At 43.8% G+C, this 25,609-nt stretch overlaps 1 long non-coding RNA gene across 1 annotated transcript; it reads left to right on the forward strand.

The window, feature by feature from the left end:
• Positions 1 to 10,302: 10,302 nt before the first annotated feature.
• LOC138473097 (uncharacterized) lies at positions 10,303 to 23,726 on the forward strand. The gene is made up of 2 exons (XR_011268722.1): positions 10,303 to 10,651; positions 23,631 to 23,726. It is a non-coding gene; the product is annotated as an uncharacterized lncRNA (long non-coding RNA).
• Positions 23,727 to 25,609: the final 1,883 nt, after the last annotated feature.

Genomic DNA, 25,609 nt, shown 5'->3' on the forward strand with positions numbered 1-25,609 from the left:
AGAAATCACGGGAGTCATGTTTTTTAAGATGGCGCCTTAAGCCCCTTTGTTTAAACAGGTCCCAGGCTTCTTTTTTCACCGTTTCTTTTTGGAAAGGTCCTTCTAGAGTTTGTCTCTGTGCGCCAAACCAGGCTTGGTCACTTTGTTCCTATGCCTTTGGCAGGCTTGAAGACCGCATCTGGCGTCTGAGTGTCTGGGGTGGCCAGGAAGTGAGGGAGGTGCCCGGAACTCCCTGTGCTTAATCTCCTAGGAGACCCAAATGCACTCTGCCGTGATTGGCTGGCTGACTGTCTGGCAAGCACAGCCACCCTGCTGGGTGAGTGGCAACTAGGCTGGAATGAAAGGGAGAAAACTGTTTAAAAGGCGAGTCTCTTGACTTGGAAGGCAGAGTCGACCACTGGAAAGGAAGAACCAACGACGAGCTGGAAGAGGACGGATGCTTCAACTCCTGGACCGTTGGCTTGCCCGGTGAAGCCTTGCTGCAGGTCCTAATTGCCAAGTTCATCTTGACAGAGAAGCCCCTTCAAAGATGACTTCTTCCTTTGAGTTGGTGGGACCAATCAACTCGTAAGCCACCTGGATACTATTCTCGGAGCTGGTTAGGATTAACCAGGGAGAGGGACACCAGCTTGTGTGCTCGAATTACAGCTACTGGAACTGAACAAACTCCATTTTGTCAGCCTTTTCTGACGATCCTGTGCAGTGACAGGAATCCCCCGATGTCCTCCTTCTTGTCCCCACGACTGAGGCTTAGGAACAGTGAGATTTGCAGGTACTGCCAGGAACCAACGTCCTCATCTGCATCTTTTTCTTCATATTAAGGTAATGTGCCAACCCGAATGAGAGAGCTTACCTCTCGTGGTGATAGTTTGTGAACCTTTCCCAACTTGCAGGCCTAATCATCTTGTGACCCAACATATGATTCTTTTTCCTACAAACTACTTCTAAGAACTTTGGCAAAGACTTTATTGTTTAATACAAGAAATGCTCTTTTCTATCCAAGACACTAGACCATTTTACCTAGGCCTGTTGAACTGAATCGAGTCCTCTAGTGAACTACAACTATTTGCACTGCCTAAGAAAGTATTTGTGATCTATTCTATTAACTTGTGCCTTTGTACTCCTATTTAAAGTGACTGAAATGCCATTTTGCTCCTATTTCAAGGGAGCCTAATTTACTCAGAAACTTGTTGGTTTTGTGCTGAAGTATATATATATTTTTTTTATTTGGTTTTGACCAAAAGAATTCACATTATATAGTGCATAATTACTAGCTCATGGTTACATTACGAGAGCAGAGCTTGTAGGATTGTTATACTTTCAAACATCATTATACGTGTCTCCATTCTCTGGTTGTAATAATTAACAAAACTTTGCCCTCGCCTACCCCGTCCCCCCGTTGGTCGAGCAAACATCTTATGAACATTGTGTGTGTGTGTGGGAAAAAGTGGTCATAGTTCTACTGTTGTGATGGTTTCTCAACTGAGAGATCTGAGCTGTCTTCCTGCGTCATCTGTTGGTTCCTCCGACTTACGTTAAATCCTTGGGAGTTCATCAGATTGGGACTCTGAAGTTATTGAGAGGCGTTTATTTTTGAAGTCCATCCATAGATTCTCGCATTGCAAAGCTTTATTGTGCAGAGAGGCTTTGATCATTTCCATTGTGCAGATGTTGGATACTACATTGATCCATTCGTTTTTTCTCGGGACCGTTGTGGATTTCCATTTCATTACCAGTAAGGCACAAGCCGCTAGTATTAGTTGGGGGGCCAGTCCTTTGATTCTGATCCAGTCATCTTCGTTTCTCTTCGGTCCGAATAGGATCAAGTGAGGGTCGGCGACTCTTTGTATGCCATCTATTTCTTTGATCCAACCCAGCACCTCATCTCAGAAAACCTTTATGTACGGGCAACTCCACCACATGTGCCAGTAGTCGGCTATTTCCCCACATTTCCTCCAGCATCTTGGACTCATTGTTTGAAACATTTTGGAGAGCCTGAGTGGATCATATTGCCATCTGTGTAGTAACTTAATGGCCTGAAGTTTGTATTGGGTAGATATGGACGTTTTGGATGCTGCCTTACACATTGTTTCCCACTGATCAGGGCTTATCTCGTCTCCTATGGCTCTTTCCCATCTACTTCTCAGAGGGTCCTATTAGTTCTTTGTACATTGCAGATATCAGGCCCTTCATTTCAGACCTGGAGTCTAGGAGTTTTTCAAATGGGGTAAGGTCTCTTTTCAGTTTATCCTTCCATTCAGGTTTCGTTAGGACACCTTTTATGTGTATGTATTGGAAGGTAGACAGTGGACCTATTCCTAGGGCCTCAGTCAGTTCCGGGAGTGGGATTAAAGAGTATTTTATCTGCAATTGCCCCACCCTTTCCAGGCCCGCCTCATACCAAGATTGGAACCTTCCTACATTGGGTATGTGGTCGTTTATGCTAGGGGGCCATAGATGGCTGAGCGGGGATGGCCAAGTGGTAATCTTGCGCATCTCTTTGCCTATTCGCCATATACTCCATATGGTGCTTAATATTGGATGGCCTTTGAGTCTACGTTGAAGCTTTTTTTGCGGGGCCCATAGCCACTCTGATACCATAGCTGGTGATAAATAATGTTTGTCCATGTGGATCCATTGGAGATTTTTGTGGTCACGTAGGTGCCGGATTAGAATGCATAGTTGGGTGGCTTTGTAATAGTTTTGTAGGTCAGAGAGCCCTACTCCACCTTTGTCTTTGGGAAGTGTTAGAGTGTTATATGGGATTCTCGCCTTCTTCCCCTGCCAGAGGAACCGTACCATAATTTTGTTGGCCTCAATAAAGAACCCTTTTGGTATCTCAACAGGTAGCATTTGGCCATTTCAATAGCGTTAATTCATCCTACCCAGGAAATCGTAAGCTTGTTCCACTTGTTTAGATCAGCAGAGAATCGCTGGAGGAGGGGAGGGAAATTAGCCTCATATAGGTCAGCCAGAGTTTTGGTGATCTGTATACCTAAATATTTCAATGTGGAATGTTCAATCTTGAGGCCTAATGGGAGGAATTTGGTTTAGTTTTCTTCTTTCGATCCCTGAAGGGGAAATAGTATCGATTTAGTCCTATTCACTTTGAACCCAGAGAGTTGACCATATTCTTCTAATAGATGAAGGGCACGGGGGATGGATACGGAAGGGTTAGTTATGTGTAGCAGTATATCATCTGCATAGAGTGCTACATTATATTCTGTTGCTCCCAGCCACATACCTTATACCCTGGGGTCGGTTCTCATTTTTTGGGCCAGGGGTTCTAGGGAAAGTGCAAAGAGAATTGCAGAGAAGGGACAACCCTGTCGGGTTCCGTGTTCCAATTCGAACCATCTGGGGTATTCTCCATTTACGAATATTGATGCTTTAGGGGATGTATATACTGCCTATATTCCCTTCCTAAATCTCGGCCCTATTCCTACCTTTTGCAAGACCACCCTCAGGAATTCCCACTCCACTCTGTCGAAAGCTTTCTCTGCGTCTATCGATAAACGGGCAGGGTCACCAGGCAGGGTATGAGATGTATGAACGAGGTGGAGTGTTTTGCGCATAGTGTCCGCCCCTTGCCTTCCCAATATAAACCCAACTTGGTCAGAGTGTATAAGTTGGAGCATTAATGTTTCTAATATGGCAGCTAACACCCTAGTGTAGATTTTGGCATCAAGGTTGAGTAGGGAGATAGGGCGGTATGATCCACAATATTTAGGGTTTCTCCCTTCTTTGGGAATCACCGTTATCAGTGCTCTTGTGAAGGAGTCTGGGGCTTCCCCTGTCTCTAGTATCTCATTAAATAATTCTGTCATAAATGGTGTTAGCTGCGCACTAAAGGTTTTGCAAAAACCGGCCTTGTAGCCATCTTCCCCCGGGGATTTGCCTGTGGTTAACCTTTTTATTGCATCTTGGACTTCCTGCTCAGCTATTGGGGAGTCTAGCAGCTCGGATTCTGGGTGTGTTATTTTGGGCATTTTAATTGAGGACAGATAGACGTCTGTGTCTAATTGGCCAGGGTTTGTTTCTGAGGTAAATAGGGTCTCAAAAAAGTTGGTAAAACACTCTGGGATGGTGTGGGGAGTGTGAGTCGTGGGAGGGTTGTCTTCAATTATTTCTTCTACTTTGCACTCTGCCCTTTGTTCTCCAAGTCTAGTGGCTAATAGTGCGTCGGCCTTGTCCCCTTTTTCGTAGAATTTCTGTTTGCGGAGCCGTAGTTTACGCACTACTTGTTCATGCTCCAACAGTCGTAATTCCTCCCTTTTCCGCTGTGCTGCGTTCATTTTATCAGGATCTACCCCAGGATCCTTTCTTGGGTCCCCTTCCAATTGGCATATTTCAGTTCTGAGTCTGTGTTCTATGATCTTTCGCTCCCTCTTCTTAGAGGACCCTTCACGTATTAAGATGCCCCTACAAGTGGCTTTCCCAGCTTCACCATTATTGTTCAATTTGAAATATTCGTTAATTTCAGTCCCCATTTCTGTCTTGAAAACGGCATCTTTCCAAAGGCTCTCATTACACCGCCACTACCCTCCCATGACAGGTAGGTTTGCCCAATTAATGTCTACCAGGACCATGTCGTGATCTGACCATATTTATCGGAATCATTTCTGAGTGCGTTGTGGTATCAAGGAGATCCTTTGTGAGGTATACGTAATCAATACGGGTGAATGTGTTGTGCGGGCTAGAGGAAAAAGTGTATCCTCTATCGATGGGGTGCAAGATCCTCCACAAATCCTTCATTTCGTACATGTCCATCATGTCTAATAATTCAGTGCGGTCGCCTTTATTCTGGTTTCTCGTTTCGGGATTACCTGGTTTCCAGTCTTTGGCCGGGTCTGCCCATTGGTTAAAGTCGCCTCTCAGAACAATATGACCTGAGGCTTCTAACATTATTTTAGGGATTGTTTTCTCAAGGAATTTAGTCTGTCCGGTGTTGGGGGAGTATATCGTATAAATTGTTACCTTTACCTTTGCAACTTTTCCCATTATCAAAAGAGCACGCCCTCCCACATCAGACCATGTCTTGTCTGCCTGAAAGTTAATTCCCTTCTTAATCAGGATTCCCACGCCTCCTTTACTGAGTGGCCCAGAACCCCAGAATTCGAATCCCCCCTGCTTCCCGAGAATGCATCGTTCCTCACCTTTAGAGAACTTTGTCGCCTGTAAAAGAAGGATGTTCATTTTGGATCTTCGGAATTCTCTAGCTACCAGTGACCTCTTGGTTGATGAGTTCAGGCCTTTCACATTGAGTGTCCCTACTCTAAGGGAGTCCCTTCCCTTCAGCTCGTCAGATGATGCCATTGTTAGTACTTGTTGGGTAGTTGTATATGTTCCCTAACCAGTAGATTGTTTGCTCATTAAGTCCCACAGTGTCTTGAGCGTTTTGAATTAACACAGATGTTACTGCAATCTTTTCCCAACTTCTGTCCCCCCCTTCCCTCCCACTCCCCTCGCTCCCCAAGTTGGTGGCGTTCGACCGAACCCGGATGGTTACACTGGTCCTGCATCGAACCACCTGTGGGGACCGTTACTTCACGCCCCTTTGCTTAATATAACATCTCAATCTTAATTGAGCCCCCTCTACCCTCCCCCCTCATGTCTGTGTCTTGACCTTGTTGTCGACCAAAAGATGTTTGTCCAATCAGGTCACTATCTTTTACATTGAAATAATTATCATTTTACCAAGTTCGTGGATGGCCAGTTGTCTACCTCCGGGGAGGTGTTACCTCTCGTTATTTCCTTGAGCCCTTCACACGTCTTCTCCTAGGAACCTGTATGCGCCATCCTCTGTCTTCTCGTCGTGGTGCTTCCCGGTTATCTTCCTCTGTGTGCGGTCCAAGTAGGTCGGAGATGCATGTCTTGATTTCCTTTTCCGAGCTCAGCTTTATTTTGTTGCCTTCGTATTCGAAGGAGAGGGAGAAGGTCTAGCCCCATCTGTATCTTATATTCTTTTCCTTGAGATGCTTTGTAAGGGGTCCCACATCCGCCGGAGTGCAAGTGTCATAGATGATAGATCTTGGTATATTGAGACCTGGGCACCTCCCAGAGTGATCATGCCGCCGTTCCTTGCACTTTCAAGGACCCTGGCCTTATCCTGGAAGCGGTGGAATCGGGCGAGCACAGATCTTGGTCCGCCCGGGGGGCCTACAGCTCTGTGTATTCTTTCCATTTTGGATTTATCAATCGCATCATCGGCGACTAGAAGTTTGATGATGTCATGTAAGGTATTCCTCAGGTCGCTCTCAGTCTCCCCTTCTCGTTCCGGGATACCGAAAATACGTATGTTGTTCCGTCTTTCCCGGTTTTCCAAGTCGTCGAGCTTAAGTTTGAAGTCATCTTCCTGTCTATTTTACATCCAATGTTGGCCCCCATGTTCTTTATTTCTCCTAGTAAAGCGGCGATGCCCCCTTTGGTGGCTGCTGATTTGCTTGCCATAGTGGCTGTGTTTGCCATGTTGAGATCGCTGGTCTCAGAAGGCCAAGGGGTGTAGACGAATGGAGCTAGTTTCTATTTTATGCTCATGGGATCTCGGGAGTGGTGTTGGTGCTATGAGGCGGGCCTAAGGTATGTGTTCAGGTTTGGGCCAGTATTGTAGATCTTGCATGGGAGGCTTTCTACCGGCCTGGTTCCTCGGTTCCACTTTTCTGTGTGCACCGCAGTAGTAGCTTGGGAGGTGTACTGTTGTGTGCTGAAATACCTGGAGACAGGAACTGTACCTCAGTGTCCCTTTAATTGCTTTTCCTGTTGTGCTCCCTGTATGGCCGGACCCTCCTTCCTCTGTTCCACTTACGCTAGTGAGGCCAGATTACGAGGTCGTTTTGGGTGGGTGTCTCAGAAGATGGTTTTGGGTTGATTCCCGGGTCTGGTCATGGTTCAGGATCTTTAACACGACCTCTTCACTTGGGATCAAGTTAGGATTGAAATGTCTGTTGGCGGTTACTTGGAGCTTGGGCTATGGTGAGTTGGGTCTCCCTCTTTACTGCTTTTTGGCCCAGGCGACAGGGCATGGTATAAAAGTGTTTGAGTTTGTGAAGGGATGTTCGCGGAATGATTCACTGGGCCCGCTCCGACTGCATCTGTGACCTGTCTTTGTAGCCTGTTATGCGCCCTTACGAGTGTTGAGGGTGACTTGTTTCTTGAGGACCTGCTATTAGTCCAGTCCATGCAAGGAGGGCCTGCAGGTGGGCTTGTGCTTGGTCTGCTCTATCAAAGTGCTCTGAGTTCCCTTTTGCCTCGATGGGGCGGGAGGTTGTAGCAGGAGGGAGGCGTTGGTGTTTTGCTTGGGTGTTCCCTGCGGGTCCTTGGCTGCCTGTGGGCGCACGTAGTTACAGTCTTATCACGTTCTGGAGGTGGTGCGCTGCTATGCTGCAGGCAGTTCAGTGCGTGTGCCCTCCTTCACGTGTGCCTTGCGCCGGTGCGGGGGCCAATTTAATGGGTGTCCCGTGGGCTCTGAGGGGCTCTGGGGTGTTTCAAGTGGAAGGAGCTCTTTTTTACACATTGCCGCCTGAGGTCCTTTGTCGGGCAGAGCACTGTGTATATTACGCGGGTGTGCCCCGTTCCGTGTTAGTCTGGTCGGGGGTGTCGGGTGCTGGGCCCGGTCCTTATGCAGTGGGGGGGAGCACTCAGATACTTCGTGTTGTCCGCCCTACCTTGTGGTGCGTAGGGCGGATTCTGGCCCTTGTCGGGTTCACGCTCTGAAGATCAGATCCTCCGCCAGTGCCTCCGATGAGAAGAGCGGGTCTCTGGTGTCTGTGGGTCGGGTGCCTGGCTTCGCTTCGTGCCCCAGTCGTGCTGCAGCAGTGTTCCGGGGTTTCACCACCTTGAGGCCACTCCAATGCCCTGGGTCCCCAGAGGCGGGCAGATCTCCTGCTGGTGTAATTGCGCGGGTTCAGAAACGCTTCCCTGGCTGTGACTTTAGGATGTGTTTTCTGACCGATCCCTGGTCTGATTTTCCTCTGGTTTTCTCTTGCGGGTGGGGGGTCTTTACACGTCTGCCACCCGATTCCTGTCCTGGGGGGTCACAAGTGGAGGCTCAGACCACTTATTGGGGCTGCGACGGCAGAGCTCATCCAGGGACTATACTAGTCTCTGCGCCCCCTGGTGGCCAATCGCTGAAGTATATTTGTGTACAATATTAAGTTGCCTCCTTCTAGTGAATGTTTTCGAAATTACTGTGTAATAAATTAATAAGTGTTTTACCAAAGAACATTGAGTGTAACTATCTACTTGAACCACTGTGATTGTAAGACCTCTGTGTAACTTCATTTACTGCTTACATTCCCTCTCGAGATAAGCCTGGCTGCTCAGCTTGCTACCAAAAACTGTGTAGTAAAGACTTATTCCAAAGGCTGGTTTTGCTTACACCTGTAGTCCTAATTGTATGTGGTGGTCCCAGAGGGAACTGCATGCAATTCTGCCTAACAGCAGTCAAAGAAAGAGGAAGCACACAGTAGAACATGAGAGGAAAAGGGATTGTGTCGGATGGGATTGGTTAATGAGGACATGTGACTTGGAAGTTCATGGACATAAAGAGAACAAACTACATCCGTGGAGTTATTTGTGGGAAATGTAGTTTTGGTAGTGTTGTTTCTCTTTTATGTGTTACTTTGTTGAATAACTTTGTTATGCTGCTCGAGATTTTCAGTAACGGAAGAGAGAATAATCCTTTACCTCTGTGTCTTTAATAGAATCTTGACTTTCCTATAACGCTAGTATGGAAAATCAGTATTGTGTCTGGAGTTTCCCGAGTCTACGTTTTTTAGAGGCACAGGAAGCTTGAACGTTGCCCCAATCTTGGGGAAATAGTTGTATTGGGAGGACGTTTAGCATTTATATTGAATGTGAAACAAACCCTAAAATTGGGTTTCGATGTTGTTGGTTCAACAAGGGATCATTAATGGCATGTCATAATCTTTTTATAGGCATTTGCCTTAAAGCATGGAAGGATCACCAAGAATTTAAGGCCTGTGATGAAGGATTCCAAAACATGGAGAGGTACATCTATTCTCATCTATAGGTTAGTATGTGAATGTTTAATCAGTACATTCTTATTACTATGTGAGTAGTAAACTAGAGGCTGTCTCCTGTCTTAGAAACTCTGAAATAGGTATGTGATTATTTTGATTGGAAGTACAATAGAACACAGAGTACAGAAAAGTTGTTTCAAAAGATAAGGCATTATTTGTAGTAGTGGAACTATTTTAATGTGTACAGTGGTGTGAAAAGAAATTTGGTAGACAAAACATTAAATGTGTGGATGGCAGATCTTAAGAATATTATTCCGCGTTTGAAGTCGCTCCATGTGTGACGTCTTTTGTTGCCATCTGGAAGGGGGTTTAGATTCCCTGTGGGTGATGTAGTACCCTAAACAGTGATGATCGGCATGTGGTTGGGTAGAGTGTCTTTTCATGATCAGTACTATGATAATTACACATGTGATCAGTCAGATACCATGTTTAAAATCAAGTCAATTTGACTTTGTTAAGAATAGGACACCCTTATACTACACTCCCATACAGTCCATTGAAATACTGTTGTACTTATACCAAGCAATTTACTCAATTTGCACTTTATGGTAGGTTTTGTAGCACTTTATTGCAATTTTGCAAAGCAACATTCGTTTGCAACTTTGCACAGAGTCTATTTGTATGTAATAATAAAGTCTGATGTTTTTAATTTGTATTAATGGTAATAAAACCGCTTAAAGATACAACTTTTTCTGTATGTGTGCCTGGAGAGATTTCTAGAAGTATTACTATGCAATTGCATGTTTGAAGTTTTTCTGGGTGAAAGTATGCCAAAATATATTGTCCAATTCAAAGTAATGGTGCAGACATAGGCGTTCTTGTTTCTTGAGGCATGTGAGGTCAGGGCATCCTACTCCATGTTCTTAATATATTACTATACACCCCGTGTTTTGAGTAGGTGTCCTTTCTACGGATAAAAGTTGGGGGTGACCCTTGAGATATTCTTGCATGACAGGAAGTGACATCACAACCTTTTGCTCCTCGTGACATCACAGAAAGTGACACCACAAGTAGAAAATAATGCAATGAGTAAGATTTTTTTTTTAAAACAGTATAAAAGTAGACAAAAGTCTATGTTAGTTGCCAACCAGTTATTGAGTAAGGGGCAGCCTTGAATACCACAAGTATTGTCATGATATATGAAGTACAGACCACAGCAGAACCATCAGACCAGGGAAACATCCTTCCTATGTGAGCCTCACCTAATTTCACCATTTCACGTGATCCTATGGCTATTAAGTAAAGCCTAACACGCCGGGAATGGTCATAAAAAGCCAATACATCCTCACATTTCTGGGCACTGTCAAAATATACTACAATGCTGTCACATATGTCCATCAACTTTCAAGATTAAATCAAACAAATACATAACAATGAGTTACAAAGCAACGAACCACATGATCAATCCACCTGGCACTATACAATACATCTTTATAAGTGTTGTGTGAAATAAGAATGGTTCATGATCTTATTGTCTATGTAGAGCATGTAACGATTTCATAGAGCTGTAATTACCCAGTGTTACTGTTTTTTTTAAGTCAACCCTGCTGGGATTCAACGCTTTGGGAAGCTGCAGGATCCATAGTTTCGAGAAATAAGTATTTAACTTGGTGAGCCATTGCTGTAGCTTCCTATACAATGTTTTGAAAATAACCAAAGTTTAAAACATTTTAATGTACTAACTAGAAATAGCATGCAATGCATTTGATTTCAGCGTCGCTTAGGCCTCTTCATCCGATGGTCTATGCACTTTGAAAGCTAGTGCATTGTATAGGTTTCAAATCTTTGATGTTTTGAATCTCCATATTAGACTAACACAGCGACACACTTTACTTGCACGTTACACGCTGTATTATAAGAATTACATTTCTGGAAATTACTTAGCTCAGAGATACGTGCTTTGCACAATTTGTCGCATGCAAGATATGAAAAGGCACTCTTGTGCAACCTGTAAATGCTGAAATGACGCCCCGTCCCACTCGCCGCCCCACAGGCCACCACCCCTAACTCCTCTCCCACACACACTCTGGACAGTATGCAGACTAATATATCCACTTTCCCAGTACAGGATCAGGATAGGAAATGGTAGGTGTGGAACGTATTTCCTTTCTTTATGTCAGTGGAAGCACCTTGCAATCTTGCAGGAACTGTTTGTGGATGCGGCTCCCACGTTGAACACGCACGTCCTTTTCAAAAGGAGGAACGGGACAGCTCACTCTAAAGAGTGTCTAAAAAACCCGGATTGATTTCAGATCAACACAGTGCTCGGGTCAGTGACGACTTCCCCCGCAGTGTGTCCAGAGATCGCAGAAGCAGCTCCAAGGGCATTGACAGGGGTCGCAGCTGTTACGCAGGTGACCTTAAATTGATTACTTATGTATGTGTTGTTTTCGTGGGTGATGCACACAGGCCACCGAGTGGTAACATAGAATTGAAGGAGACGTAGGGTGGGTAGCTTGGGAAAGAAGGGTAATATGGAAAGCAAGCATCAACCACGCAAGGCCGCAGTACATCCATAACTGGATGCTTCCGGCAGGTCACTGTCATACTTCCGGGTTCGTGCACCATGAAGACATGGGGTGAAAGCAACGTTTTGTGCTCCCTGTGGAATATATTTTATTTTATTTCAAATAAAAACGTACACAAAAAATATAACATATGACAAATTTAAACAAGAAACTTAAATGCCAGAATTAAAGATTTGTCCAGCATTTAGCGATTCCAGAAAACATCTGTTTCAAGCATACATTAACTATGTAAAAATCGACAAGATGACAAAAATATAACCGATGACAAATTTAAACAAGAAACGTAAATGCCAAAATTATAGATTTGTCCTGCATTTAGCGATTCCAGGAAACATCTGTTTCAAGCATACATCAACTATGTACAAATCGACTAAAATTATAAGTTCGATTAGTTTGTAAAACAGGTCATTGAGTGCACAAATGTTTCAGCATCTCAATCGAATTGGTATCATTATATAGCCCATATAATCGAAGTACACTGTAAGCCTATTCAAGCCTTTGTACTTTCAAGCAAAGGTAAAAGATTAAAAAGAAATAATATTCTAGCCCACAATGTGCAGGGGAGTTTCCTCAAATATGGTTTTAGACATAGCTCTCAACTCTCACGCTTTTGGCGGGTGTCACCCGCCTTGTAAACAGCTGACTCACCCGCCAAGCCTCCAGCACGCCCATTCATTTCAATGGGCGTCTCACCCGCCAAAACTAAAATCGGGTGTTTTCACCCGCCTTCGCGACCCAAATGGTTGAGAGCTATGTTTTAGAGTAGAAACATATGGCAAGAATCTCACGTATCCAGTCAATGGTTGCTGTTTCTCTAAATTATTGTATGAGTTATCCCACTCCCGCCAACGACTCTCATGGTTAGTATCACTAAATGCACATTCCCTGTGTTTGGAGTCAGAAAAACCTTTCAACACTAAATATGATTCACAGTCCTTCATAAAACATTACATAATACACAACTATTGCTAGTAACTTGAATAATCAACAAAAAAGTGTCCTTATGCAGATCTAATTTTCGTATGAAATTGCCTTAAAATGTCTAAGTTATGTAATTAAGTTAGGCCAAAAACAATTCTAACCATTTGAGCAGGAACACCGTGCATTAAATTTAACCCCATCCCCAAATACATCCCACCCAACAATCAAACCAGACTAGTCATGCGGATGGCGAAAAAGCGCAACCATACAGCAGGGGAGTAGGCATGATATTTTTAATTGTATAATGTTGTCATGGGTTTCATAGTATGACCACCATGTTCTGCATGTTTTTTATTCACTTTTATTACCAGCAATGGAACTGTATTTGTGTTCGCTTTATAATAGCCAAATTCTGATTCTAAATTTACGGCTATAAAACGCAAGAATTCAACTTGGGATTTTTCTTCAAACGGCGTACTACTGATTTTCTAATTACTCCTCTTATTTTTCACTTTACTCATAGCAAATGTATTGATGTAGTATTTGGTGATATTAATCACTTTCCAAATAATTAAAAATGACAGTCCAATAAGTGTTTGATCGAATACCACCAAATCGTCCGCAGAGGTGAGCTACGAAAATCTAAATGAGCCAATCTTAGGCAGAACAATATGTACCTTGTCCATTATGTTAGCCAGATAGGCTATATATAAATTAAACAGACAGGGGTCGGGAACACACCCTTGCTTCAGGTCAATCGTTGCCTTTATAGATACAATTACCATCTGCACTGAGTCTAATTTCATTCATGGTATCAAATAAAAAACCATGAATAATTTAAAAGCCCCTCATGAAGACCCAATTGAGGATTTATTTTCTATACCCAAGGCCTATTTACTCTTCAGGTACCACTGCCACAATCAAGCTGCTGCAGCACCAGACCCTGTGCAACTCTGCCTATTTCATCCACCTTAAGCCTCTTTCTTTCAGTAACTGCCTACGTGTCAACCCTCCCAATTTAGGCAGGAGACTCCTGATTTTGCCATTGAAAATGGAGCTCCTTTATTCCCCTATCACTGTTCCCACAATTGAAACCTTTCAGAAACAAGTCCTTAAGGACCTATGCCAGTAATCATATAAAAGACCTAAGTATCATACCATGAGACCATACGAATTGGCGATCATCAAGGAATTATAAAGTGATATACATATCACTATCCATCCAGCAGACAAGGTCAGAGTAATTGTTTTAATGAAGTCTGAGGATTATATTGCTGAATGTGAACATCAACTGAGTGACATCAACACATATATGAAACTTGGCCAAGATTCTACTGATAGGATCAAGCAGGATCTTTCTGAAATGTTGAGAGTAGCTGAACAAAATGAGTGAACTAATCATCACACTAAGAAATTCCTGTCCACACAACACCCCAGGATCCCCAATTTTTATTTACTTCCCAACACTACATGATTTCCTCATTAACATCAATAACATGGATGCAAGGATACAATGTACTTCAAAGATGAACTACAGAGAGATTCCTTTTTTCGTTTTTTTGGGAATTGTAGCATCTAGCAAAGGATTCACTACCAATATTTTCAGGAAGACCACTGATAGGAAAATCTTCTGCACCGATTGAGCTTTCACCCCCACTCCCTTTTGAAGAACCTACAATTTAGTCAACTTCTAAGGGTCAAAAGGATTGTTAGCGATGTACATGAGTCTTGTGTACAGGTTGACATGATGTGTCAGAAATGTGAAGCTCAAGGATACCCTGAAGAGGAGGCCGGGAAAGGTTGGATGAAGTAACACGTGGACTGCAAATGAGGGGTACCCTTAAGGAGAAGCAAGAACCCTCTTTAGTATTTTTGTCCAAATATTCTATATAGAGCAAAAATCATATCAATCAACATGAAACACTGGAACCTATTGACAATGATTCCAAGATTGAACCTCTTTTTAAGGACACACCTGTGTTTGCACAGCACATAAATGCAGTATGACTTTAAAAGACAGATTCGTTTGAAATGGCTCTACATAGAGGAATTTGAACCAACCCAACACACGTGTTGGAACGTTTCACTACATGCATTGCACCAATTGCAATTTTATAACTAAAGGAACATTTGTTTATCATCCCAGATCTGGTGAGAAGATTCTGCTTCCACATTATGCCACTTGCAATGATGTTAACACTGCATATGGAATACATTGTCTTTGCAGTCTATACTATGTAGGCCAATCCAGTCGTCGTTGCAAATTATGCTGAAATGAACCCCACTGTAACATCAGGACTAGGAATTTGAACTCTGCTATGGCAAGGCACTGGATGGAACAAAATCACAACATATCACAGATCTTTATTCAGATCTTGGAGAAGATCGAGTGGAGAGGAGCGCATGATAATTTGGTGCAAAGTTGGATCAAAGAGAGATCTATTGGATCAATCGTTTGGACTCATTTGCTCAACTAGGGATGAACGAGGATCGTTATTTCTCTGTCATGAACTTCAGATCACGTCCCTTTTGGACCTCCTGGTCCTTGTCTCAACGGGGCTTACATTCCGTACTACTTCCAACATGGCCGTCCAGAGCTGAAGCCCTTGCTCGCTCCATGCGCTGAACGCGGCGTGATCTATTTATAGACCACGCCTTCCGTGGCTCCGCGCGTCTCAATGCTATTGCAGAGTAGCCTCAGACGTGTGTTCGTAGCTCGCGGTATTGTTTCCTTTGTTCCAGTGCTATTACCCGCTCCTGACCCTTTCCCCATTCCTGATCCCAAGCATTACTAGCTTTTCACAGACTCCCGGATTCCTGGACTCCGCGCTCCCGGAACTAAACGCAACCTGGAACCAGACGAGACTCGAGCAGCGCTGTTCAAGACCAGGAGTGTTGGCAAGAAGGCAGCGATCGAAGACACCGGCAAACAACGGACCCAGGTGAGAAGGGGGAACTCCTTGACATTCTCTTGTTTCCCTTAATATCGTTAAGGTCTGAAAGAGGGTGTTACCCCTCCTTTTACCTATATTTACTGTTCCAGGCTACTAATATGTGATGTCGAATTTGAATTACATTACCGTATGTATGATAGGATATTTTGTATCATTGCACAGACCCTTTTTCACAGTAGGAGTGTCAATATGACACTTCACTGAAACAAGACATTAATATTGTTAGGGATTTATTTATTACATTATATCGATGGGTCGTCATACATTTGCCAGCATTTGAATATGCAAATTCATGGTCATTCTTCACTGAAATAAGACATTACAACTGTTGGTGAGTGAATTTTAATGCACTGATATTTAAATCTGAGAACCATCTGAATTCAGTGTCGTGCTATCTAAGCTCTTACGCTATATACATGTTTACATCCATCACATTATAAATACTTATAGCAATACTAACTTAATTATTTATTTAATTTGGGATGTTCAATGCCGTGCTTGGCACCTTGGTGCATTCGCTTGGAAGTCACTGCGTCGATCGTCTGCTATTAATAACCAAGGTATACTCCGGCTTCTGTATCTTGACACTGCCCCATGTATACATTAGTAGTTTCTACTCTTTTCGTTATCAAGATATGACAACTACTGTGATTTTAAACACACCAGACTGTTGTTTGAATTTACATAGGCACCCAAGTGTTTGAACAAAAATACTTTCTGTGTTTCATGTGTCAGACCGCATATCAACATGTGATGCAATTTCTACTATTATATTTTTTATGACCCGCATCAGTCATGTAATTTGGTTTCTTTGCAATGCTTTCTGCCGCACGTGACGTCACATGCAATACTTTTTATGACCTGCATCAGAGTCATGGAATTTGGTTTCTTTGCAATGTTTTCTGCCGCACGTGACGTCACATGCAATACTTTTTATGACCTGCATCAGACTCATGGAATTTGGTTTCTTTGCAATGCTTTCTGCCGCACGTGACGTCACATGCAATACTTTTTATGACCTGCATCAGAGTCATGGAATTTGGTTTCTTTGCAATGTTTTCTGCTGCATGTGACGTCACATGCAATGACACCACCATGGGGCACAGTACATTGTGATGTCACCGCGCCAGACCGGCTGTTTGCCTACGTGGCAGTATAATACAAGGTATATTTTGCCCATGGTAAGTGATGTTTTAGGGCTATGCTTGCTGAGACACTTGTTTAGTGTTCCATCATCAACCTCAAATTGTGAGTATCTACGCACTTTTAACCACAGTATGTCTGTGATTTTTTGGGGGATTTCAAATGATGTTTAATGAGATACTGAATGATACATGCATTGTTTTAGGGGCATTCAGTGCCGCTCATACAGAGTTGTGAAACTGACTTTTCAGGTATGAACTTTTGTCTTTAAGGTGATGTTATTGGAGAAATGTATGGGGTCTACTTTACATAAGAACAGTATTTTGATATACTATATATCGTTAAATGCTCAGTGTATTTTTAATCATGGTGAACATTTGGTGATAACAAAATTATGACCCATGTCTTCTGAGGTGAAGATAAGGTGGTCAATCAATCAATCAAGCTTTATTTTCGATACAGAGTCATAAAAGCATACATATGCATAATAAAATTGCATAACAATTTAAAATCTTGGTTACAAAATTATATATAACCTTTAAAAAGTTTAATCTATTATCATTTTTTTAAAAAACAGCTAGCAGAGGAACATGAAAATAAACGTTTAAAAGGAGATACACTTCCTTCTAATGCAGATACTTAAAATACCTCGATTATCATTGTACTAAAAATTAATGCGTTCTCAGGATTAATAACCAAAATAAAAACATCCCAGTGCATACAGAAATGTAGACAGCTTCTACACTGTCATTAAAGCGTTTCTGACTTCTGGCCCTGAGTATCCAGCTTCTAGAAATATAGCGTGAGTTGGCAAATACCACATGGAGGCGGTTGGACTGTCTACAAAAACGTAGTGCCTGGCCGGTCTGGTGAAGATCGGCCATAAATATAATCGTCGAAGCTAGAGAGACTTCTGACAGATAAAGAGGAAATGAGTGACTGACTCATTTGTGGCCGCACAAAGCGGCGTCCTTCCCTCTTATTTAGGCTGCAGAGTTTGGTGAGTGGTGCCAGAGGCAATACCCCAGCCTAAACTGTAAATACAGAGCCATTTCAAACGGTGGGCTGATCTGAACAAGATAGATTTCAAAGGCCGCTGCTGATTTATGTAGGAGATACTCTGGGTCCACTTGTAGTCTGGTGACTGCTTCTACAAGGCGTCACTTGTGTGGTGTGTTTTATTCTAGTGCGAATCTGGTCGTTTACACTTGGGGTGGGGTCTCCCACAGAATGTTTTCACCCTGGTTCGATAGGGTGTCCTTTGTATGTCTCACCCATTTAAGACTCTTACCCACCTCCAGTTGATATCAACTCCATCAACCCTTCCCTGCGCAACTCAAGGCCCTTCGTGTGCCACAGCCTTAACCAGTACAATACTCAATGAGACAGAGTCACACACTGGCACAACATCCAGCTCCATACGCACACACACACAGAAGTTTTTTTAAACATTTTGATTCTGTAACATCCAGTGCCCTTGTTTTTCACAAACCCAGATTTCCGCCGATATGTTGACGCTGGTATAGCTTGTTTATTGCACAAAACTAGAGCCGGCGAAACTGAACAGCTCCCAAGTTTATAGAAGTAGGACTTGAAAAGCAGTGCTGTATTTACTCAAATTTAGATCATATATCTCAATCTGTGCTGCCCACTCCACGTTTTCCTGGAATTGAATGCCTAAGTTTTCAAAACACCTCACTTGCTCAAGTGGAACGCCCTCTATTTCTAGTGCTAAAGCACCAAACCTAGAGTATTTAGGTCTGAAAACCATTGCCTCAGTCTTCGCAAGTTCTTTACATTTGGTTTCAAAGAATTTCTAAGGAGGTTCTCAGAGCTTCTGTTGAGGTTGCCATGATCACTGCATCGTTGGCATAAAAGAGGGTTGGGTATCTTTCCATGCCTAACTTAGGGCAGTCCAAACAGCCCTTTATTATTGCATCAATTACCTCTTGGATGTACACACAGAATAACAGTAGAGCAATCACACATCCTTTTCTTACTCCCTTTTCTACAGCAAATGGCGATGTTAGTCTCCCCACCTGCCAAGGCCAAACCTCACTTTGGCAGTATTTCCAGAGTATAGCTGTGGTGCTAATGAAATCAAGAGAGCTGGAAACTTTCTTTCATACAACATTTTGCATAAAAGCTTTCTGGAAACACTGTCAAAAGCAGTTCTTAAATCTAAAAAAAACAGCATAGGGCTTCACCTTAAATAACATTACATATTTATGTATTAAAAGGAACAGAATAAACCATAGGTCCACGGTCCCCTTATTACTCCGTTACCCTGCCTGTAAGCTTGAAATTATGTGATTATTGTCTACCCAATCCTGCAATAAATGTAAAATTATTTTCCCAAATATTTTCCCTGAGCTATCAAGTAGAGAAATTGGGTGGTAGTTTGCGGGTAAGTCCCTCCCTGCCTTTTTATATATTGATACTAACAAAGCCTGTTGCCATGAACGTCATAGTTTTTCTGACCTGATTATGGCGTTAAAAATGATGCATAGTACTGGCGCCCATATCCTGATTTCATCTTGATAAAAATCTGAGGGAACAAAATCTGGACTCGCTGCCTTGCCATTTTTTTGTGATTATATTGCCGGTTAGACATTGATGCTAATCTCCGTTATACCCTGTGTGGGGGCGGAGGGCAGAGGGGTGTTCTAAATGGTGGCTAGCCATATGATGCTCCTTGGACTGATCTTTATAAAGACTACTAAAGTGAGACCACCAATCCCCTTATGTATTGGTGCTGACTAAAACGTGTTCGTCCCACTGGTCCTTTCTGGACACCAGCTTTCAAAAGAGAACTTTATCTCTATCGAGGCTGGCTGTGTGCAGCTTGCTCCACTGACTAGCGGCAAGTTCCTTCTTTTTCTTGGGCACCAGTTTTTTGTATTCTAATCTCAGTGATGTAAATTGGGGTTTGTTTACCTTAGAGGCCCTTTTAGCAATTGCCACAATCTTCTTTTTTGCTCGACGGAATTTGGCATCATACCAGCCACTTTTAGTAATTTTTCTCTTTACGTGGCTTGGTCGGGTGGAAAAAGGTTCTAATTTATCCCTAAGGACTTTGTATTCTTACTGAATTTCAGAGTCTGAGCATTGTTCATTGCACATAATCCTGACACTGTCTTTAATTATACCATACAAGTTTGTTTTTAGGTCTACCTCTATTATCTTCTCCCATCTCACTGCCTTTCGGGCATGTCCGGAGGGGGCAATTTCATGTGGCCTACTCTTAGTACTATTACCTTCCCCTTTCTTGCTATTTGAAGAGACCATTAAACTAAGTGGCCTATGGTCACTGCCTACTCTACTGATAATTGAACAGAAAATCTAGAAGCTTTCCCCAATCTTTCCCTGAGACTACAATATAGTCAATTATTGACTGACCTTTACTGCCCTGAAATGTGTGTTTTGCAGGGTGGTCTTTCATAAATCTGCTGTTGCAGGCCCCGAGATTCAGTTCATATAAAAGCCTAGTTCCAGCACACGGCAATGGACTCTTTTTGGGGGGTTTACTTTAGCATTTGAACACTCCATGCCAGATCCTGATCTTCCCAGATTCCCTCTAGCTGTCTAATAGATTTGATCTGTAGATTAAAATCCCCTGTGACCAGGGTGACAATATTATTGTCTTTACGTTGACATCTCCCCCCCCCTTTGAATGCGCAGGCTTTTCATTATGTCCATGCCCCCGCTACCTACCCGTCTATTATGAACATTAAACAGTGACAGTTCCTCATCTTCATTTATTCAAATTGTCAGATGTTGGAGATCTGACAAACCTGTTACAATAACTGTCACCTCCCACTTCAGAGTTAAATCTAGCCAGATTAGAAAGCCCCCATAAGGCCTTCCTTTCGGCCCCTTTATTGCTGCTACACAATAAGATTGAAAACCCTGTAAGTCAGTTGGTGTTAATGCCCAGGCTTCTTGCATTAAGACTATGTGGAAACTCCTTACAAAGGCCATCCATTCTGGATCATCAAGGCAATTAGCGACACCAGCTATATTCCATGATTGGAAGCGGTATGCCTCAGGGTCCCCCTTTATGGTCTCCTCAGCTGATAGTCAATCTATTTCATATGAATTCACACAGACGGCCTGCCCTCGTCTTTGAACCCACCAGCCCCATCGTGGACCCCCCCCACTCCGCTCCCTCTCATAGAAATTCTTTGATTGCACCTACGTAAGCCTGCTCCCTATTTCTCGGTTCCTAGAGAGGAATGGTCCTGCGGACTTAAGCTTGATGTTAACATTCTTTGGAGGGTAAGTTCTAACATCTAGACCCAAAAGCCCCCCAACCAATTTTCCAAGATTTCAAGAACACCTAGATATAGTCCAGATTGCATTGTGGAATTGGGGCCCTTATGTGCCTAACTACATCTTCTCTTATCAGGGCCAGGCATCCTCTTGTGTGTCTGAACCAATGGGTAGTTTTATTGCTATGGGAATCTTGATTTTCATAGGAACTTGGGGTTAAACGGGGCACATTAGTCATGATTATTGACGGGCACCCCCTTTTAAGTTCAATGTGGGAGGGACTTCTACTGTCTGAAATAGGGCTGGATGGCCGATTGGGTCCACCAATCGAAATTTGGTTTGGACCTGTAAGTGGAAATTCATTTAAACCCTAAGGAGAATGCTGGGACCTTCTTTGTCCATGTTAGATGTTAATTTCTACCATCTTCGAGATTGAAAAGGTAATTCTTTTTATCTCGGGGCAAACAAGTATCCTAGCTCTTCCTTCCTGCTGTATTATCTAAGTTAGTGCTTGCAAATGTGGGCCTTTTTGCTATTCAGGGGGTAGATTCCATTACAGGGCTCAGCTAGGCGACCTTATCTTTTAAGACCTTTATATCGTCAGCCAGTGATTTAAGTAGGTTATCTATACTGTAGATAATTTCCTCCTTGGCTGCTAAAAGCAGCCCCTCAATCCTTAAGGCCCATATCTTCTGTAATACATGAGGCAATGTATTGTGGGCAGGTCTGTGTGCTTGAGTCTTTTTTTCTGGGGATATTTTCTTTTTGAGCAATAGATTGGGCTTGATCGTTTTTCTCTAAGCCCTTTCCCTCCTTTTGTCATGTTCTGACTCCTGGCAGCACCCCCGACTAAGTCTCTGTTTACGGTGTTTCCCCTCTTACCCCTGCACCTCTGAATGGGCTCCTTTTAGGATTTCTGGGGATTCAAAACTGTTTGTTTTTCAGAGGTCTGTCCGACACCCCCCCCCCTCAGTTGCAGTGGCTGTTGTTACTGCCAATAGTCCTGCACCCGGCTCAATCGCCATCCCACCTAGAGCCATTCCTGCTTTATGTGCATGGATCTCTATGACTGGTATTGAACCTACTTCCCCACTGCCCTCATTAGCCCTGCCAACATCCATGACGGGTAATAAGTAGTTTTGTCCCCCCTCTTGGACTGGGGTCTGATCCACTTGGTATGGGATCAGGAGTCTGTTTTGGTCAGGCGGCAAGTGGCCCTACCCATGTTATTAACCTCTGCAGGGGGTGGGAGGTAAGGCACAATCAGCTAGTCATTAGCCTCACCGGCACCTGCACAATTGGAAGGATATCCCTTAAACGCAGGGTGGGGGTAGCAACTAGATGGTCTATTATGTCTATGTCGGTCAGTAACTCCTTTATCTCTGTTATTAAACTGTTCACATCCTTAATTGGCTTGAGCAAACGCGACATTTTCTGCTGCCTAATGTCAGCAGAAATTGAAAGCTCATCCTTTCTTTTCACCATTTTACAGTGACAAATAAATGGATTTAGCAGGGAAAAGACAGCTGCCCGAAATTCAGTCACCAATCACCAGTTTACCCTTAATACATAACAAGTGGGACAGTGCCCAGATTGTCAAGCTTGGTTTTGTATAACCAGCTGACCGAGTCCTCTCCCCTGTGCTGAACACAGAGCGAGAAACACCCGATAGCTTAAGGGGCTGCCCTAGTCGCCTCCCAAATCCTCTCCCCAGACAATGGGAGGTCAGTTGAAGGAAGCAAGCAGGCAAATGTTGGACACAGTGAGGCCCAAATCACACTTATCCCCCGGGTAGATGTTTTCCAGTTGCATGGTGAAGTGTGGGAGGGTATAGCATTGCATGCACAAAAACATGTACAGATGCAGATCGATTAAATATGGATTCAAGCTGGCAATCCTCACTCAAGCCCGTAGTGTGGAGTAGGGGACAACAGGCCCAAAAGGATCGGGCGCAGTACTATTTGTCCTAAACTCTGGCACCTGTTTCTCTACTGGATGGCTTTCGTAGTCCGCCCACCCCCACCACGCTCCTATGCCAGTCAATGAATAAAAAGGAGCGTTCAAAAATTAGCGCTGACAATGATGTCATAATTCAGTCATCCATTCAAATAACGTCGTCCAGAAAAATTATTGACACACGAAAAAGATACACGCGAAAGATCTCCCAATTATCTCCCAAGTGTAATTTGTTTACTCGCCAAAGGAATAATTGGTGGAGCCAGCTCACGTTTATCAGCTTGAACTTGCTCACTGTTATTTGCACTCCTGCCTGCAAATCCACGCTTTCCCTCGCGAGCCAAAGTCAAGCGGGGTCCCGGGGCCCTCTCCTACACAGCAACATTATCAAACAGCTTCCTCCTTCCAGAGTGTTAGTGAATGTTAAGTTATCGTTTGCGATGAAAAAACCTGGGCATATTCATAGTTTATTTTGCTGCTCAAGGATGTTACCCGAAGCTTCAGAATGTGAAAGCACGAGACCAGAATATTCACTTCACGGGGTGGCCGGATTGCTCAGGATAAACCGTTTCCCTACTTCTCTACTTAATTCACTATCTTCCGAACCCGCTCGCACTCATACTGCACAGCTGCAGCGGATGATCACACCTACTTCATACATTTTCATTGGCTAATTATAAGGTAGTGTTTCATATATTGTTTATTGTCAGTGTGTGTGTTATACCGTGGATATACATCATATTGATTGATTTTCTTGATTTTTTACTGTTTTTCTTTTTTTCTCTCAATATAAATGTATGTTTTATGTGATACAGGTTGCGGGGACGATGGACAATGTCTGAAATGCATTGGCACAACCTATTTTGGATGCACCACTCCTCTCATGAATAAATGTTGTTTTGTTCACTTCATTACAATTGAAAGCATTGTTTCGTATCATTAACTGTAACTATTGCTGTGGCTGGGAAATATTTTCATTACAATACTGCCCCAGTGAGAGCATATGGTTGGTGCAATCAGGTTTTCCCAGGACGGTTGTCCCAGGATTTCCCCCACCTAAGGTTTCAACCCCAATGCAAGACTATAGGAAAATTAATTTCTCCCGCTTTCCATGACAAATTCTCCCTCCCAGGTGCTTCAGAATGTTGGCACGTACGCACTGCTGGTCCGCTCGCTCATTTAAAATGGTGATCGCCTTGAACGCATAACCCATGCATCTGTCCATTGGCACCCAAAATACCGTACATGCTCATTCCTCTGTTACCCCAGAAAAGTGCGGAATGAGCCTTGTCTTGTTTTGGCATAAAAAGGCCACAGATTTATTTTCACAACATCATAAAAATCACACTGCACACGTTAGTGAAAATAGCTCTGAAGATGCGGCGACTGCTCCATGTCCAAAAAACCTGCTTCCCCCTTTCCTTCAAAAGTCCACTCGAGGCCCAACTCTCCCAACCCTCGTGCCTGAGCCTCACCTTCCCTTGCAGGTGTTCCTGGGTGGGGAGAGCGCTATTTCTTTGGGGGAAGCTGAGCCCTTATTGTTACCACCAGACGCCTCTGCCGCTTAGGCTCCCAAGAGGCGCTGGTCTGAGAAGAGCGAAGACCCTTCCGGCTTTCTCCTGGCTCATCCAGAGTCTGTCTCTTGTGCTTGGTCGCCCAAACACCGCCGCACCACAGGTGGGTTACCGTCCACCGTGGCTCCCCCTTTCCTTAGGTTACAATTCCAAGAGTTTCGTGCATATATTCCAATAAAAAAGATCCATCCCCATTGCCGACAAATGTACACCATTCTTAAGATAATATTCCGGGGATTTCAAGTTAATCAGGCTGTGCGTGATCCGTGGAAAACCTCTGCCCCTGCAGAATTTTGACATAGTATAATTACATTTTCTTCTACATTTTTCCACCCCTGAGTGGCTCTCGGCACCCCTCCATTCCTGTCTCGGGATTATTTCAGACCAGATGATTTCCGTCTCTCCCAATTGTGCCATCAGCTCCTGTAACGAGAACATCATATCCCTCATCAAAGCCCCCCTCCCCAGGCTCATCAAATCATTAGCCCCCAGATGTAAGACCAAGATGTCCGGTTTTTGCTGCTTAACCAGCAATTTACGCATGTGCCCTTGCAGCTGCACCCATTTCATCCCAGGCACCCCATGCCACCATACCCTGAATTCACCGGCCGTCAACTCTTCCTGGTCCAGCGTCCAGCTTGCCCCAGCCATTGACACAAATGAGGGTCCTACTACCCAGATGGACCTCCTTCTCCTCCGGGCCGGCGCTAGTGGGATGAGAAGGCAGCATGTTAAGTCTACAGTTTTTCGTGTCTGACATATCTCTTAAAGCACCATGATCTCCATCTCCTGATTTGCCTGATGTCCTCTGACCCCAGGCCCATGGCTGCTGCTGAAGTGGCCACCCCTATCCTGAAAGAATGGTTCCCAAACACCCCCTCAGTTTCCCCAATTCTTTCCAGTGCTATGTCCATGACCCTTTTAAACTGGTAGCGGCTCAATGCTGACCCATCCCTGTGAATGAGGAGAGGGCACCCCCCGTCATCGGCCTCTGAGGGAGGAAAGCAGTCAGTGCCCTGATAGGGCATACTATGCTCCCCGGGATGGGTTTGAGATACACTGTGCACCCTTTACCTTCCTGGTCGGTTTTGGACCTCTTTAGAAACAAGTTTAGCTGGCCTTCTGTCAAGTGCACATCACCCACTTGTAGAAACCCTGTTCCTTTGCCGTCCCTGTTCTCCGGGACCAGCTCGCTCACCCTAAAAGCCCCAATGAAAGCC

The sequence above is a fragment of the Ambystoma mexicanum genome, chromosome 8, assembly GCF_040938575.1.
Source record: "Ambystoma mexicanum isolate Mex_15411 chromosome 8, UKY_AmexF1_1, whole genome shotgun sequence".
Classification (NCBI taxonomy): Eukaryota; Metazoa; Chordata; class Amphibia; order Caudata; family Ambystomatidae; genus Ambystoma; species Ambystoma mexicanum.